This window comes from Solea senegalensis, linkage group LG20 (assembly GCF_019176455.1).
Source record: "Solea senegalensis isolate Sse05_10M linkage group LG20, IFAPA_SoseM_1, whole genome shotgun sequence".
Lineage (NCBI taxonomy): Eukaryota > Metazoa > Chordata > Actinopteri > Pleuronectiformes > Soleidae > Solea > Solea senegalensis.
Window position 1 is genome coordinate 12,366,138 of NC_058039.1, and position 19,381 is coordinate 12,385,518.

General features: G+C 40.3%; 1 protein-coding gene across 1 annotated transcript in view; it reads right to left on the reverse strand.

The window, feature by feature from the left end:
- The window catches only part of thrb (thyroid hormone receptor beta), an 85,855-nt gene extending 68,643 nt beyond the window's left edge, over positions 1-17,212 (reverse strand). The window contains exon 1 of the mRNA XM_044052837.1: positions 16,806-17,212. The gene's annotated coding sequence lies outside the window, so the exon portion shown is untranslated. The remainder of the gene's footprint in view (positions 1-16,805) is intronic.
- Positions 17,213-19,381: the final 2,169 nt, after the last annotated feature.

Here is a 19,381-nt window from a genome sequence, read left to right on the forward strand (position 1 = left end):
AAATAGCAAAAATTGCAATTCATTTCAACAGATTTCTCAGTCTTGATGTCAACAAACATAACTTTCCACAGAGGATGAACACAGTTTACATATTTATTTATTTTTACCACGAGGCTGATGATACTGAGAATAAGACGTGAGTTTGTTAGTGTTACCATGACAACAAAGGCAGCAGCTGCTGCAGTACAGGCTGATCACACAGAGCGGAAACACAGTCCTTGACAATGTGTGTTAATTTGTCAGAGTTTTTCTTTTGAAAACGACTTAATGATTCAAATAAATAAACAGACCCGTGAGTGAATCTGGAAAAGCATGAGCAGTGATCATCCAGCAGGAGCTTTAATACTGGATTCTTTCAGTCTGCTGGTAATGGAGGAGGACAGTTGTGTTCTTTTCTCATCAGGTTTTATTCCTCTTTAAGCTGACTTTGACAAAAAACGAATATATCTTCACAACATTTAATAATATTGACAAGGCTGTTGTCGTTCTGTGTTGTCACATGAGCATTCATTAGTACACATTCAACTTTGAGACTAATCCATGACATCAGTACAAGAGGCAAACAGAGACGCAGGTTATTGATTTCTCTGCACTGACTCATAACTGTTGACGAGAGAAATATGATACATGTAAGAACAGAGTTTTATTCCCAGCCATGAGACTGCAGTGGAAATCAATTCATGAGCATTTGATATGCCTGCAGGCAAGAGAAGCACTCTGAAGGGGAGCTCTGCCAAAACCCCATACAGGGTTTTCCACACCCTGCAAAACATCAAATTAAAGGATTATTTAGGACATTTTGGGGCCAATTCCCTCAAATTGAAGGACCCGAAATAGTCGGGGGACATGAATCAAGGTTATTTACGACACTGTGAATTATTAGAATGAAAGGTTTTTTTTAGGGATCCGTGTGAACGGCACGCAACAGTGACTTAAAGCTACAGTATGCATGTGATCAGTAATCAGCATTGTGCCGAGCGAGTTTCTTCTCTTCACGTGTCATAAACGTAAAGAAACAGCGGTTGACAGTTACCCGTTCACTCCTGAGTAAGTGCACCTGCTCCTACACTACGGTCTTGGCTTTGCCAGCGAGCTGTGACGTCTTTGTCCTGAAAATGTGTCTTACATGTGCCAAAAAACTTATATTTATGTTAATATTCTGTACAAACGCTGAACTTTAGTCTCAGAGTTTAGTTTAAGCGTAAACGTGTATGTGCATGCTTGGCTCCTGCAGTGGACACGCCCCCCTAACATCTTAGAACAGAGAATGTTGAAGTAACATATTTTCCTGTGGTGTGACAAAGTGGCGTGTTTCAAAGCCCTTGGCAGTTTGTGAAAGATCGCCCTAAATAGACATGGGTGCTTTTATTTTGTGCAGGAAAGAAGTAGAGTTGATATTTCGGTAAATGTCTCCCTTGTTTGTTTACGACGCCACCTACGTACGCAGACGAGGCCTACGCCGATCAAATGTGGAGTCATAACTAGTAGCGGTGTTGTGGACACTGTCCACTGTCGGCGTGTGATTCCATGCAGAACAATGAGCGAGTAACTTGAAGCAAGCGAGAGCAAATGACGACGTGATGCCTGTGAAATGAAAATTCCAAGATCTCTACCGACATCTACAACGAAAATTACAACTGACGTTGACCAAGATCCCAAGGACAATCACTTGTCCAGATGCAGAGCGTGCTGCAAGTCATGGACGAAGACGCTCTTACAAAGTTGCCCACCCATCTTAGGCTGTGTCAGAACATTCAGTCCTTGAATTTAAGGGAATTAGTCCTGGAAAGTCCTTGAATTTCATGTCACCCAAAGTTCCTCATCACCACTAATTTTCCCACAGTAGCATGTTGTTGCTCAAACATGGCTTGGACTTCTCAGCACCTGCAGACGCCTGCTGTTGCAGCTTTATCTCGGGAGTATTCAGGACGTTTCCCATGTCCAACAGCCAGACCAAATCTTTTTTCTTTTTTTTTTTTATGAATGGGATACTGTCAGGAGCTTGGCTCCTTTCAACAGCCAACTGTTTGTGTGAGGGACTGGATATTTTCAACAGGTGGGAGGTTCCCCTTCAGCCTTGGTCCCGCTTCATAACCTCAAAGCTTTGTTTCAAATAACGACCTCGCTTCCTGATTAAAGCAAACCCTGGACTGATACGATTATCACCAGTGACACTGAGTAAATGCAGAAACACCCCACCTTCAAGGCAAATTGAAATGACATTAAATAAGACACCTGTGCACATGCAGGAGACACTGTATTTGCTGCTCCATAATAAGTGTACAGTCAATCCAATATTTATTGCTCTTAAAGCTCTGGTTTGATCCCAAACGACTCGTGACATTAGACGTGTGTAAAGCAGCTTGGTGTAGCCGTACTGTTGAAACATAAACTGCACTGAGTTTCCCTGGTTATAGACACGTGCAGTGTCAATGGCCACTAATACAGAGTCTCCTCAACCTTCTCTGCCAATAAAGACACCGCAATTATCTGTCTTTATTTTTAAACTTTCACTCGGGAGCAAAGATTCATCCATAATGATCTGATATTATCAGTATTGACTGATTTAAATGCTAACTTCTGAGGCTAAAATGCCAAGAGGTGGGCTGAGAGCCTTCGAATAATTTCAAAACCTGATACTAAACTGTGAAGATTTGCACCTGGAACCAACAAATAACATTAACTAGATACACATACACACCTGCTGAAAGTGGTTTAGGGGTTTAAATATTCCAATTATTCCAATTTGCTTGATAATACTTTAATACTGTAATTAGCGTGCCTGTTCATTTCCTTCAGATCAGCTCCGCTGAACAGTTTGTAAACGTACGTCTCTGTCACGAGCGTCACAAACACATTTTAAAAAAAACTAAAAACACTACCATTTCTTGTTCCTGTTTCCACTCTTTTAAGGCTTTTATTGTGAAATACTTGTGAGAGTTAAAAGGTGACCAATATGAATGAAGTGGTCCATAATCTTTATGATACATAAAGATTTCTACACTACACTACTCTTTGACACTAGTCAAAGAGTATAGTTGATTTTAGATATTTTAATGCATAACTGTTACATATTGGATCTTAAATGTTGTTATTTTTGAATTCAACAGTGTCTAAACCAGACTCCAGTTGTGCTCTAAATAATCCCACATGTGCACAAAGATCACACAATACCTTTTGGCCTGGATAGCAACCACAACACAGTGGCAACAGTAACAGAGCTCACTCTACATCTGGAGACCACCTTTGTTGTTACACAGCAGTTCAAAGGCAGGATCCTTTTGCAAGGATGAGTCTTACAAGCAGTGAGAGTGTGTCAGGACTGAGGGCACGACGCAGTTCACGGAACCAAATACAGCGACACCGCAGCAGAACTCAGCTGCAGAGTGCACGCGGCCTCAGACGGGAAGAGCACGAGTAGCCAGGGCACCAGGCCAAGCCAGAGCTGGAGCGGCTTCAAATCCGAGCGTCCTCAAATGACCCAGCCAAAGTTTGAACTTGAACTCTGCGAAAACAAGCCGTACGCGGCCCTCGAAATTCAAACTGAACCAAGAACAATCGTCTCCAAGTCTAAGGAAACTATCTGCTCTGAAAGCTAAGTTTACAGCGCTCATAAAGGCCGAGTCTAAAAGCGTTTCAGCTCGAAAACTGCCGAGATGTGTTTTACTGTAGCTTTCTTTCTTTTTTTTAAAGCTGCCTTCACATTTTAGGGTCTTGATTTATGCCATAAAAATGTTTCTTTTTTTTCTTTTTCGACATTAACTGAAGACTGAAGCTTTGTCTGACTTTTGGCTTTTGCATCATCATCCTCAACATCTGACATCTTTTATCGGGGCAGAAAAGTTCAGTGACACAGTGGCTCAAGGACACAGCGGCATGATTCACGCCGAGTGTTTGCAGGGATGAAACATGAAAACCCTTGGTTTAAGGACAACGATCCAATCTGATCACTGAAATATTTTCACAAAAATAAAAGGCGTGGGTGCGCAATTAAGCCTTCTTTATTTGCACACATTAAATGGAAAACCTGACACTATTAGTCCCACTCATCCATTAACTACTACCGCTCATAATTTGGCTGGAATGTTACTGTCAGCATGAGCTACCTCTGAGATGAAGGTCATGGAATATTTAAAAAAATAGTCATTATAAAAATAATTTATTTCGCCTTTCAAAACCTTGTAAAAAAAAAAAAAAATTGACTCAATGTCATCACATTGAATTTTTAGTCTCACGGGTATTAAAGGTGCAATATGCAACATTCTGCCCCCACAGGATCTGAGGCAACACATATGTACAAGGAAACTAGAGCACTTTAGTCTTTTGAACTTTTGTGGCAGTGGCTACAAATACACCGACGTGATTGAAGCAGAAAACAGTGAAACGGCAGCGAGTCAGAGGATGTCAGCTGTGGAGGCAGAGTCTCTAATCCATCTTGGGGACAGATTGCGTTTATGCAGCTCAGGAATTTGGACACGTGTGTCCTCAAACCACCTCAGATCGGATCTGAGGACGCAGGGAGTGTTCAGACCTGAACTCAGCCCGATCTGGACGTTTGGTCCAGGTTTCATCTTGGAACTAGGACAACATAGAGATATTGAGCCATAACTAGGTATCAATCACACATATCAATCAAAGTCAGTGGACTAATTGGTCCGATTTTTACCATTTGAAATCTTCATTCATTTTTTGTTGCGTGCCCACCAGTGACACTTGGTCCGAGCCTTGAAACTGCAACGCTAATTCTGCACTTTTTTAGACCCACTCGTAGGGGGACGGGACCTCATTCCCAGGATGTAAACAGTGTCCGCCATCTTTGCTAACAGCTACGCTAACAGGACCAAGTGTCACTGGTGGGCACGTAACAAAGAAAAGAATGTAGATATTTCTCAACTCAAGGGAAACTGAGGTTGGGAAGCACTATTTTTCAAAAATACTAGCACTATTTTAGTAATACAAAGCTAAATGCAAATCGGTAAAGTAATATTTTAACAAATTAAGGCGCTCTAAATTAAACAGCCCCTGCCAGTTTCACTCGCGGGGCGTCGCTACTTCATGTGTCCTCACGGCGGCGCTGCTCAAATGAACGAGGGGAAACTCTGGTGGAAGTTACCTGGCTGAAGAAGAGGGAATTTACGGTGGGATAATGGTGGAGAAGAGAGGCTCCATCCGCGTTCAATACATAGACTTTATGCACTTTGTTGTGAATAAATAGAGAAATTCTGCACTTTCAACTTTTAGAACAGATATTGTATCGTATCGTGGAACATGCATAGTATCATATCAGGAGGTACCCTATGATTCCCACCCCTATTGCATTGTGTTTTAATTTCACTCACTCCTTGTCTACCACTTTATGAGGGTCACATGAGGGTCACGGGGGGGCGGAGCCAATCACAGCTGACTTGTGGTCAATTTAGTGTTCATATAACCTCAGTGTGAACATGCAAACTCCACACAGAAAGGCCCTTGGTCAAACCAGGATTTGAACCCCTGGTGCTGTGAGGCTGTCGTGCTAGTAGCCACTACTCATTAATTCCAGTAACTGGAACATTTGAGGAGTTGTCCTACTTTTGACTGGTGGTGAGTTTGTTCCAACAGTTCCTGTCAGCCCAACCCCTGACGATGCACGTGAGTACGACTGTTGTTTGAAAGGAGCCAGGGAAGTTAAAAAAAAAAGCACCTCAAGGCTAAAGAAATGTATGAAGATCTACAGCAACTGCCAGTTTCAACACCGTTTCTTTTCGCAGCTGAAGCCATGTGGTTGACAGGGGTGTGTGCGTGTTTTTCTGACCGCAGACCCACAGGTACACACAGTGAGTTTTTTTATGATGCCGTTTTGTGTTTGTGCTTAATGAGCTCACTCGGCCAAACACCCATTACTTCAGAGCACATGTGGGCAAAACTGATTTTGACTAACAATAAAAAAAAAAGAAAGAAAGAAGAAAAAAGGCGGATAGTTTGCAGTGAAGGAAGAAAGTCAGGGCAACATGCATAAACATAACGTGGTTTATATTCTTACAATCTTTTAACAGCTGACGTTTCTACGTAGCTCGACGTCAAACTTTCTTTGCGGTGAGCGTCACACCGTCATCGAGCAACACGATCCTGACACAGGTCACAGCGTTTAAAGGTTAATCACTTAAGTCCCTAATTAGCGGCGTTTAAAAAGTTCCACCACTCAACTCTTATCTGTGACAGCTGTAGAGTACAGTATGTACAGCCAAACACGCGTCACACCAACAGCCACAGTTTGTCGCCTGCTCTCTGCCTCGCTGGCTCCGTTCAGACCTGACTTTAAAGGCATAGTTCAGGTTTTATGAAGTGTGGACGTATGGGGCGACGGACACATAGTCGGCCGCTGGCCGCGCTGCGTGGTTCCTGCGGCACCAAGGACCAATTCAGTGTTCAGCTTTCAGAGTAAACATGGCTGGAATAAGTAAACACGGAGTTTAAAGGTAATAAAATACATGCCCGCTCAAATCTGTGACATAATAGGAATATGTTTAACCCTTTATCTCAACACTACACTGGAAACTTAAGTTTAGGACTGAAACTAGGGATTGTGTTGACAATCGTTTGGCCATAAAATGTCAGGAAATAAAACAGGAACTATTTACATTAAAGAAGCTTAAAACTCAGACAGCTTGTTTTAAAAACATTCAAACCTATTCATTATCAAACTAGTTGTTAATGATCGATCAAACACCTCACACTCCTTCAAGATCATCGAGAAAAATCTGTGTTTTCCGCCCGAGGAGACAAACGCTCAGTTTATAAATCTAAAAATATCAAACATCGCCGTCACAAAATAACACATATGAACTTTACTGCTGGAGGCAGCAGTGATGTGTCCTGTGACGTTAAAATCACTGACTTTCTCTTTGAAATTTGGTCAGAAAGTGACACGAAACCTGTCTTTTGGTGACATAAAGAAATCAGTTTTTCCTTGTGCAGTTTTCAGTGACGGCGATCGTCGGTGTCTCAAATCTGTTCACGGTGCAATGGTTTCTCAGCACTGAATAAGTCATAAAACCACATTTAAAGCACATGTTATGCTTTGGTGGATTTGACCTTTTCCCTTTAAAGCGGCAGCTTTATTGTGCGTGTAAATGCTGTGCTGTTCCTCAGACTGCCATGCACAGACGTTGCACTCATCAGCTGTATTTAAAGCAAAATTTTGCAAGTCTGGTCGCTTTTTTCATCTGACGCTGGTTTCAACCTAACTGACAATAGGGGGCAGTGGAGACACCAATCTACCCACAACAAGACAATGACTCTGAAGCTGTTAACGTAGGGTAAAAATCCAGCATAATTCTGCTTAAAGTGTAATATTTGAGCTTGGCTAAAATCTGTTTTCACGTCACACAGTGCGACCTGCTTAGTTGTCGGCACCAGGGCACAAAGTGTCACTTTAACATCCAGACAGACCTGATCCCGAGTGGAGCGCTCTGAAAGTATGCCGGTTCACACCTGGCGTAAGAATGCGCCTCCACATGTGTCCTGCTCCGTGTGCAAACAAACATCCATGTCCTCTGTGTTTACAAAAGACCAACCAGTGTTGTTTTTAATCCAGTCACACTGTACAGATGTGTGTGAAAGAGGAGGGAGAGAGAGTGCAGCTCTTCTATGAAATAACACTTTGCCCAGAAAATAGAAAATCAATACGTGGCAGTCGGTTAATACTGTCGCAGTGGCCACAGATAAATCAATGTGTGGGAGCTGAGAAGTGAAACACCTCCACTTCATTATCAATCTGTAGCAGCTACGGCTGGACAATAATATCCAGACATAAGATATCGTCTTAAGGTATCTGTGATGACTTTTCCTGCTGTTTCACTAAAAATTATCATCATTATTATGTAGTGAAATACACCAAATATTAAAAAAAATGACATAAGTCTAGTGTGTAGCTCTATGTTATGTTTCAGTAAAAGCCTTAAAAATGGTTAAAAAAAATAATTAAGGATAAGTGTTGCTGATATTGTGTGTTAATACATTAATTCATTCAATCAATCTTTTATCAATACTGATAATTGTTTTATAAAAAAAAGTCACTTCATAAAACACTTCTTTAATTTTAAGCAACCTGTGTGCAGCTTTATATCCACATATATCTCTTATATCCAGACATTATTTATAAGCCATATCACCCAGACTGACAGATTTGAGTTATATTGTGATAAATATCAATAAGGAATGATACAAAAAAGCCCCAATAGCATACTGTAAGTCTCCATATGTGGCAGGGCTAAGCATTGTTACTGATTTACTGAATATATGAGACTGTGATTCACACGGCCCTGATTCATCTTCATTTTCAATTTGATTTGATGTTGATTCATTTAGGTTTCATTAACAATTTCGCTTGGCTATGAAAGATATATTTACAGAACAATTGCTGCAAATGAAACAAAATCCGGATCTGTGTAACATCAGCAAAAATAATTAAGACTTCAACCGTAAGTAGGTGCAGTTTTTCTGTAATAAGAGCACAACGTGTAAGTACAGTTGAGAGTGATCATTCAAAGTTGAATGTTAAAACTAACCGAGAACACGTACAGTTCAAAATATGCAGCCTAGAAGTGCAGTCTGTTTTCCTCTCATAAACAGCTAATATTATTTTGAATGGGTAAAAGGCATATACAGGATATTATTAGTAAATGAATCACCTGACCCTGACCACGACAGGACGCTTGCGTACCAGTGGTGGTACACGCACCAGAGTTTGCATTCATATGTTACATGACACCATCCATGTTTTCCTTTGCCAAAATTCTCCACAGGGAGACAAGAAAACGCTGATCCCACGTCTCTCTCAATTATCTGATCCAAGTCGTCTTAGAGAGAGACGACAACAACGAAAACGACTGCGGGCGTCTCACACGAAGTCATCGAGCGAAGGAGCGGCGTCAAAACTTCTCGTAACTACAGAGGGAAAATACGGCAGCGGGTGAAGAAGAATTAGCATCAGCTTCAAATTTAAGACTTAAAAGGACACGAGAAATCCACAATCACCACGAAACCCGGTCCACAGCAGCAGGACCAGTACACAGTTATTAGCTGAACGTGACTTCACAGAGTTGCAGAGGAGTGTTTAGAGAATCGCTTGTGTAAATGATGCATCCTCGGGCTAAAGTGCAGAGCTTTATATTTCAAATAATAAAACAAGAAACGATGGCATTTCAAACAAAATCAAACACATGAGACTTGCGTTAACGGAGAATTCCTCAGCTGTAAACATGAGTGTGTGTGTGTGTGCTTGTTTTGTCTGTCTCTGGGACACATTTCTGTCATAAACACTGAATTCGTCAGGACCAGCTGTCCTCATGGAGACCAAAACCTGGTCCCAATGAGGCAGAAGTTAAAATCTAAGGAGCGGGTTAAGTTTAGAGCTGTAGTAACGTTAAGGTTAGGGTTCGTCATTAACTAGTTATGGTTAAGTCTTTGTTTAGGGAGTCCAAATGAACGGAAGTCAATGCCGAGTCCTAAGAAGACTCGCTGCACAAACTTGTGTGTGTGTGTGTGTGTGTGCACTCATGCATGGGGTCCACATGTATCTGTGATATACAGTGTATATATATCAAGTACAACAAAGACAGCACAATGTTTAGACTTGTTGAAAGGCTGTTACTGAGCCCCCGTAATCTCTTCACATCACATCAAATTATATTTGCAGTTAATCCATTTGTTTATCAAAGCCCTGGGGCAGGAATTATGCCCTGGTTAATAAGTACTGCATGTTACCGCTGCCACCAGGCATCATATTACCATGTTAAGTGCAGTGGCTTGATTAACCAATTGTTCAGTGGCGTAAGGTGATGAAAAACACAAAGACTGAGGCCGACAGTGTCTGACATCAGTGTCGCTTAAAGCACTGGGTCGTGACCCACAGGTGGCTCAGAGGAGGTTTTCTCCGGGTCCCCCAAAGACGTGTGCAGAACCTTTTAGCTAAGATTTATGTGTGTGAGTGTGTTAAAGAAAACAACTCAGGTCAGGTCACCGTCAGGCTGAGGGAAACACAGACATACAGTTATGAATCATCACTGACAAGCCTCTCATTAGGGAGCTTCATGTGATGTATGTCTTTAATAATCCAGTACGGCCCATGACGGATATAAAGACTGAAATGGCCTTGATGGGAAAACTTGACCTGAATCATCCACAGGATGTTGACTAAACAAAGATGTTCCTTTAAACTTTATTTAACAACGCGGGGTCTTCTCTTTAACTGGACACTCAAATCGAAACCGTTAAACATTTGTCGTTAAATGAAACGCGGGTCGCTCACCACTGACTGATTTTCAGGTTGTTAGTTTCACTTGAAAGACACATGGTACGTCTCATTTACATCGTGAGGCAGTTTTTAAATAAACTTTTTGTGAATCACCATGAAAAAAAATCAATTGACCTTTTCCCGTCGACTAGATCTAGAGCTTAATATCATGATGATATCGCAACGTGGCGTCTCCGGCGACTCCCACGAACCGTTTACTAAATGAATCGTTTTTAGTGTATTCTTCATTAGTTAATACACGTGTCTCTGATTTTTCAGCTTTGTAAATGTGAACATTTTCTCATTTCTTTGCTCCGTATGACAAAGACATCATTAAAACTGAAAACGTTTGGTTTGTGGACAAAACAAGACATTTGAGAACAGGTGGATAATATTATAATTATATGCAAAATTTGCACAATACTAATGGTATCTGCAGATATTAGCTTTAAAATGTATTATCAGATATCAACAAACACACTAAGATCCCCCCGATTAGACTAAAGACAAAAAGTGTACGCTGAATTCTATGTTTCTGATCCCTGCAATTATTTTTTTTTTATGTTTCTCTATTTTGCACAATGTAGAAAACTTGAGAGAACCTGAGAACAAAGATTATTTAGAATTAGAGACTAAACGTGTGCGGGGTAAAAAACATATCTATCTGTATCGGTAATTGGCAAAAAGTAAGATATCGTGCATTAAATTTGACTTAAAGAACACGGCTGTACCAAATTTCCAAGCATTTGATAAAAATGACGCAGAAAATGATCCAAAAATGTCCCTGAAACATACAAAACATGATTACTCTTCACCATGTCAATTAACTTCTTCTTAATGAACGGACTCTGGATCGTTCAGTTCTCCTGATCCATCGGAATTGTGCTCCAGCTGAAGTCCGACTCAGACAACACGAAATCAATACCGAATGTTAATGAAGCCGCCTCGTCTTAAAGCGAGTCATTCATTCATTTAATGAGCAGATACACAAATGAGGTTGCTCTACTTTATCGAGGTCAATAAAAACAGAAGTGTGAGGGCGTGTGTGTGTGTGTATCATAAGTTATATTTACTGCCCTCAAACTACCTGACAGTGGGGGGGTGCGTAATGAATCATCTGGTGCATCCACGCCCGGCTTATAAAAGAGATCAAATGAAAATCGTAAAGCTTTACATAGATTTGAATTTATGTCCTCTGGTTTCCACATTTTCAGAGGAACACCAGTGGTTTGGAATTAATGAGAAGACATTTCTGTGTGAGCCAAAGAAACTCAAAGAAAGCGCCTGATGCCACGGCTCTCACCGTCTCGTCTCGGAGTCGGGACTTGTTATGTGAAATTGACAACTGTCAACCCGCGGGTGGAGCGTCCGTGTCGACTGGAAACGTGTGCCAACGCGCCTCACATCGCTCACTGAGCTGAACATGATACAAATGCTTTGCTACTATTTGCCCACTCGCACAAACCGTTCTGACGTCGTTTCAAGAAAACCTGCAGTCTGCAGCCTGCCCTAATATAAAGCGTGCATTGTCCCCTTAACCTCGCCTCATGGTCATTAAACTAAAAATGCTGTTATATTCATAGACAATCCATCTCTGCCACAATTTGCATTTTATTTTATTGCTGAAGATTACACTGACCACGCTGCTACACTGATATATACAGACCATATACCTCCAACCATTAAATACTGCCCGTGTGTTGTTATTAGAACTATTAATATTAGTTTATTTAGACACTTGTAATTTCTTTGAAAGCTGTTCACATGTTTGTTGACAACTGTGCCTCTGAATTGCCCCCTTGGGACTTTAAAAATTTTTTTTAATTGCACTGAATTGGGTTGAGTTTTACGGCTGGGGAATCAGAGTAAAACAGGTCATACCAGTCACATGGAAACAGAATTTTCCTTGCCCTGTACAATCTTTTTATTTTTCGTTCGCAAAAAGATTTCTGTAAACACGGTATTGATTCAAGAAATGTCTCCATTCACATAAAATCCCCCCAAACGATTGAAAACGCTGCAGTATGCGGCGCGAGAGCGCTGCGACAACAGGACAAGACTTGCAACATACGCACATAAAGCATGTGCCCTTAATAAATAAATAAAAGGTATACATTACAATGTGTACAATCACAGGAGCAGAGGCATAATACGGGCACACACAAAAAATTCAGTGCAGATCAATAATCAGTTCACGTCACTTTATTTTCTGAACGTGCATATCTTACACATCGTATTACATGTAACATTTGAAAGTTTGAGCTTTACAACAAAGTGCTCACGTATCAAACAACATAAATAACAATGTTCGGGTTACAAATGAACATCAAGTGCAAAAATATTAGGCCTGTATGCTCATCAGCTGCCACTGAATAATAAAATGTCACAATATTGCTTTTTTTATACATATATACTGTATGCTCATCAGCTGCCACTGAATAATAAAATGTCACAATATTGCTTTTTTTATACATATATACAGTATATATATATGTATATATATATATATATATATATATATATATATATATATATATATATATGACCTGCTATTGTGCAGACAGAGAACACTGAACTAAAAGAAAAACAACACATCATTTAAACACGTATTTCTTAAAATGTATTGTGAGTATTTTACAGCAGGTCAAAACTGAAAATGAAAAAAACATCAATTTATTTATATTAGTATAGTACCGTCACGGCCCACTACGGAACTACGGTGGCCTTCATGTAGTAGGAGGGAGGACGTTCTTCTTAATTTGCGTTGTAAATGTCCGCTGATTAAAGTCGTCAGTGAGCAGCATCCACCATGTCCGACTATACAAACAAAAACAGAAAAACAAACAACAACAAAAAAAGCAGAGGACAAATTGTCTTTACTCCAAAAGAAAACAGCATGAATGGAATGATAAATTCATGGAAGTACCATGAGCACCACAATTTTTGTGGAAGGCCCCTTGTGTTCATATTGTAGGGTATACAGTTATATTTTTATATAAATTATAATTATTTTATTGGAACACATCCAGATAATGCGGGAAACATGGATGCAGTTTTAAAATATATTTTTTTAATAAAGAAAATAGACCAAACAATCTCCACACAAAAGAAGAAGAAGACACAAAACACACAGGTGGTGTTTTTGAAATGTTCCTACTCTGGCATTTCTGTGCTAGCAAAATGCTAATTCTGTGTAAGAGAACTTGTTTTCTAGTGTATGGCCCCTCAGTGTAATCTAATCATACACTTGAACAATATCACAACTGTGACTCTCTTAAAACCTGGAGTGAAAACCCAATTAATGTTAGTGTTTGTTCTACTGTTTCACTGTTGTTAAATATCTGCTGTTAAAAAACAAAAAACACACTGACAGCAGTTAATATACATCAACTGTCAGTCACATCATTCCACTCCAAATGTCAATGATCACAGTCTTTTGACAGACGTTAAAACAACAAAAGCGAGTGGTGACTTTTGCACAGTACTGTATGCAAGAGATAAACAAAATACAGAGCACTAATTACTTTAAAATGCTAAGTTGAGTGCTACAACTGCTCATTCAAATTGAGATGTGTGGTAAAACTGTTTAAATCTACACATGAAGGAAGCGACAACAGTATGTGATTCAAATCTTACCTTCTTTGGTTCCCTTCCATTGCCTTTGGTTTCCATAAAAACAAAGATGGTGAGATAGTGGTCCATAACGATGAGCACTGCAGCTAAACTGAGGCTCACTGGCGAGGGAACAACGTAACCTCTTTTTCTTCTGATACAGGATTTACAGCAGGTTGTAAGTCAAGAAGGAAATTATGGATGAGTCGATATGATACGGAGTACCCTGTCTGATTCTGGTCACATATCACTGGATCAGACATTGTAAGAAATCCGTTTTTTGATGCTTATTTATTTTGCACGGTGAAGATATTTGATATTTGCTGCGAAATGAGTATGAAACATATTATGCTATTTTCACGACAGAAGAGACTAAATGACCTCTGCAGTTGGGCAAAAGTAAAGATGTATATATCGGTGTCGGTTATCGGCCCAAACAATCCCGATATATCGGCAAAACGTCCAATATTGTGCATGTCTAATATCACATAAATGCATCACTTAGTGGAGAAATTAAAATAGAAAGTAGTGAGAGAAATTTAACTTTTTTAAAATGGTATTTATAGTTACAGGTGCTCAGCTCAAACAGCCTAGTAATTTCATTTAACTTAAACTATAGTAAAATAAAAAATTGTACTGGTGTCGTTATCCGTAGATTCTCAAGACTGTCATATCTGTATCAAACATGGGTGATGTCAAAACATCCCTAATGGCATTAGAAAAAAATAACCCAGGGGGCAGGGCCCAATATCAAACCCAGCCTCTTATCAAGCCCCGCCCCATTCCACAAGCTCTGCAGCGAGGACATTCTCTGTGGGTTTTGAGAGAGATATTTACAAACATGCTCGGAGACACTGACCAATCAGAGTGGACAGGGATTATTTTTGGGGAGAGGAAATGGGAATTTCATATTCAAATGCAGCACTACAGCATTCAAAACTATTCCAGTGGGGAAAAAAGAAAGAATATGCACACTTTAAATACCATCAGATGACAAATGATGCTGCCTTCAATAACTGCTAAGAAACTTCCATGATTTTTTCAGGGATTATTTTCTTTTATGTTTTATTTTATGTATAATATCACAGGTATGTACCATGTATCCCAACATTTTTTAGTCCAAACAATAATCCCCTGCATTGTACATTATATATACGGTATAATGTGCAGTATGTAGTATTACTATTACATTGTCTTTGTTTCCATTGTTTTGTCTGTTTTTTATTTATCTCTCATTACCTGTTGCTGCAGTGTCAATAAGAGCTTTATGACTCATCTTTTGCACATTTTGCAACTGGGGTTATTGAAAATAAAACAAATGGTAAAATAATCGTGATATTAATGAATGACACTGTCAATTGACTGGTTGACATTTTCTTAAATACACCTAAAATAAATCAATCCAATCAATCCCCCCTGCATCATATTATGATCGTTTTAATATATTCTGCCTTTTAGATTAATATTATGATTTCTTTGGAATAGCTATTTGTTATTTTTCTTTTGTTAAATGTGCTAATGCTTGACTTGGCCTGGACAATATTAATTTCAATTTCAATGAGGCAAAGTTGTAATAATATATTTATTTATTTTTATAAATCTACTAATTCCCGACACTTTCTGTTCCCTGAACGTCTCATGTTGACATCTGGACGAGGAAAAGCCTCCTACTGTCTGACAGACAGACAGACAGACAGACACCGTGGTGGAACGTGGGCAAAACTTGTATTTCCTGACAGCCAGTGAAGGCATCATGTAACCGTCATGTAACGTGCCACAGGCGCACAGTAACATCCATGCAAACAAGTTAATAAGCACAGTTAACATGTGTCTCTAAATACGGATTCAACACGCTGATAGTCCGACTTTCATCGAGCTAATGTTGACACTTCTTGACTGTTTTGTATAATGACGCAAGCACGTCACACTCATCAGTGACACACTCAACTTTAATGGTCACAAGCTGCCTTATTGTTATTATTATTATTGAAGAGCACTAACTAACAACACTGTCAAGACTGTCTCACATGCTGCCTCTGCATGCTAAGTGTTGAACGGTCGCTTCACTGAAGTTTGTGTTGCTAGAGCGAAAGCAATAGTTACGTCAGTGAGATGAAATATTTCTGACTTATTTTTAAGGCCACAGAAGTAAAAGTCAGGCACACGCTGCCAGAAGGGTATTAGCATAAGCTGCAGAAATGCCCTGTAGCTCTGCACTGTGGCGGAAACTATCATTTGGGCCCATAAACTCCTCTCTTTGAAAAAGCTAGCTCGGTATATGTTGCTGCTCCCTTGTACTCACAGAACCCCAAGCGAAAAATTACACATTCTACCTTCCCCGCGCATTTAACTCACACAAACAAGACCAAACGACAACTTGAGAGGGATTTTCCGACATGTGGCGAGCCCTTGTTGAATTCGGCGTGACTAAAAAACACCTGTTGTAGAATAAAAGTGAAACTTTTCTGCTAAATTCTCCCCTCTTCCTCTTCTGTTGTATCGACAGAAACACCACCGTGGGCGTTAAGGGGGTAGCGCCTAGCAGTCATGAACTTCAAATAACCAGTACTGAAGTGCTGCACGGTGGACACAATGTACTCCGAATTGTCAAAAAGACTCAATACGTTCTAGAAAACTCCAAGTCACGTCCACCCGTGCGTGAACCGCGTGCCGGTTGGCAAGGCAGCACTAAATTGCACAAAATGTGAACGGAGTTCGGCAACCACTGTCCCCCCGTATATGACATAGATGCACATTGAGAGCTATGTTGAAAGCGTCAACAGTGATATGGACATTTCGCTCCGGGAGCGTAATGAACGCTGTTATTGTGTCAACTACCCAGTTTGGAAGAGAAGCTGTCACTGGTCACAGTGTTGTCAAAAAAAAAAGAAAATCATAGCCAAAATATGTCACATACCGCACATAGAAGACGAAGCTCGTATCCAAGAATTATGTGGAGTCCCGGTGTGTGTGCATTCCTCCTCAGCAGGAACCAGTGTAGATTTCCGTCGGCTAAAGTGAACGGGACGCAGCGCCAGGGTTTAACCTGAAATGACCCGCGCTGGTGCAAATCAGGCGAGGGCTCTGCGTGTGTCTGCGTGTGTGTGTGTGTGTATGTGTGTACTGTATCTGCGTGGGTCACTGTGGGAGAGAGAGAGTGAGCGCAGTGTATGCGGCAGCGGAGACAGGAGGGGAAGAAAAAAAACTTCCAGCCGAAAACAAAGCTTAAACATTAAAAAAAGAGAGCGACACAGTGAAGTTGCAGCGCTGTGACTGATCGCTACGGGGAATCAGAGAGTCGAATCACGGACACGGACCGAGCAGCAGAAGCCTCGCCCTGATTACAAACTCTCAAGTTTTTTTTTTTGTTTTTTTTGTCTTCTGGTCGATGGTGGTTGGCTGGTTTTACAGTACAGGCCCTGGTTCATGCCAGCAAGACAGGAAACACTGTTCCAACTGTGAGTGTGTGTTCAGGGAAAGAAGGAATAATGAATCATAAATGATTATAATAACAAATAGCAGTAGTAGTAGTAGTAGTAGTATTTAATTATGGTTCTTAGTTTTCTTATCATCAGGGCCGGCCAAAGCTTTTATGGGGCCCAAAGATGAGTTAAATTTTGGGCTCCCTCCCACCACCCAGGAGTCACCTGTTCTTGACTATTATTGATGCATATGTAACATGTAGTGTAACACAATAAATTGCAGTATATTTTATAGTATAAATATAATTATATATTAACTGATCCATGCCCCAGGTGCAAATTGCTGTGGGAATAATATGCAACTCCTTAACCAGTTTAATCATAGCCTTAGTTTTTAAAACTTGCCCACATTTGCAATCTTCAACTACAAAATTAAACCAAATAAGTTACAATAAACACAATTTAGATATTAGATTCTAGATTTCCAAGCAGCCACTTAGTTTGCTCCTCGGGCCGGCTCTGCTTATCATTATAATAAAAACTTTATTATGATTATCAACTTTATTACTGTGCCTGTGGTGTACAACACATTTGCAAAAATTGGTGTGTGTTTTAAATTTCAGTAAATCTCTTTGTGTGAGTGTGTGTGTGAGAGAGAGAGAACATGTGTTTTACTTTTATAATTAGAATTAGTTATTTTTGCACACTCAGCAGTTAGTGATAGTGAATGTGTCCTCTCAGGAGCAGTTGGCATATTATCTGCGCCTGAGGAGCAGTGGGGAATTGAGTGCCTTGCCCAGGGTCACCACAGCCCTTTGACCCTTCGGTTACAAGCCAAATTCCCTTTCCTCTTGGCCACGGGCTACCTGTATGTAATGTGATGTATCAAGCGACTTATTTATTTATTTAAGTTCAGTGCAAGGTAATTTGCAATTTGCAATTTCAGAACCTTTAGGCCAGTGTTTCCCAAAGACTGGGGCGAGACCCACAGATGGGTTGCAGGCAATATTTTTTTGGGTGCCCGAGCAAATTTGCAGAATTTCCTCAACCTTTCACTCAAAATGTATGTGCATAAAATGTGTTTTAAATAAGACGCGTAAAATTAAGTTTCAATGAATTTCCCAAACATCTCGTGGGAATGATTTGTTTACCAATTCAAAATGATATTAGGTGTTACAGATATTTATTATTTATACTACATTTTCGTCTGTTTTTTGTCCATTCGTCCTAAACGTAATCTCCGACACTGCCCTTCATACCTCCATGTTACACAATACTTGTCCCAGTGCCAAGTTGCAAGCATCAACAAACATGAACATTGAATGTTTGTTGTTTTTTTTGGTTTTTTTTGCTTGATGACTGCTATTTCCAGTGTTATTGCTCCACTTGGTCCGTCAACGTAAGCACTCCTGCGACGGACACAATTAATGCGAAAGTCATTAGGCACAAATTTGCTCTCCATTTATCTTGTAATTTGGGTCACAATAGATTGCCATCTTTAAAAGGTGGGGTCCCCGCATAGAACGTTTGGGGAGTGTCTTATTTTCATCTCTAATTTGTTATTGTACTTTCTGGTAAATGTGCACTAAATTCAGCTGGATGAATTCCAGCGGGCAAGTCAATTATTTGTGCAAGGTTTCAAAGTCTTCAGGCAGGAATTTGGCAACCATCCCTGTCATGCTTACAGTACCTTGAATGACACCAATCACAAGCTGTGGGCCTGTTCTCTTACCCTATATCACCTTTGCCTCAGTGTACTGTATGTTTAACTTGGACCCTTTCCAAGTGTGTGGTTTGTCTGGGCCGCGCAGGAGTGGCACAGTGTCCTTGAACATCCAGTACATCAAGAAAGAGGCGTAATATGCATACATCTTCCACCCAGTCTCTTATATCTGCCGCGTTTGAGACGCTGCAACGCCAACAGACATCTCCTGGAAGCTGTAGTCCTGTGAGATGCAGCTGGGGGCAGAAGGCTGCTTTTGAAACGTTCTCATACTATCTACCTTTTATTACACCCATAGTGTTCCTGGGGTGAAAATTTGTTATAAAGTCTACTTTAATGTGTACTTCC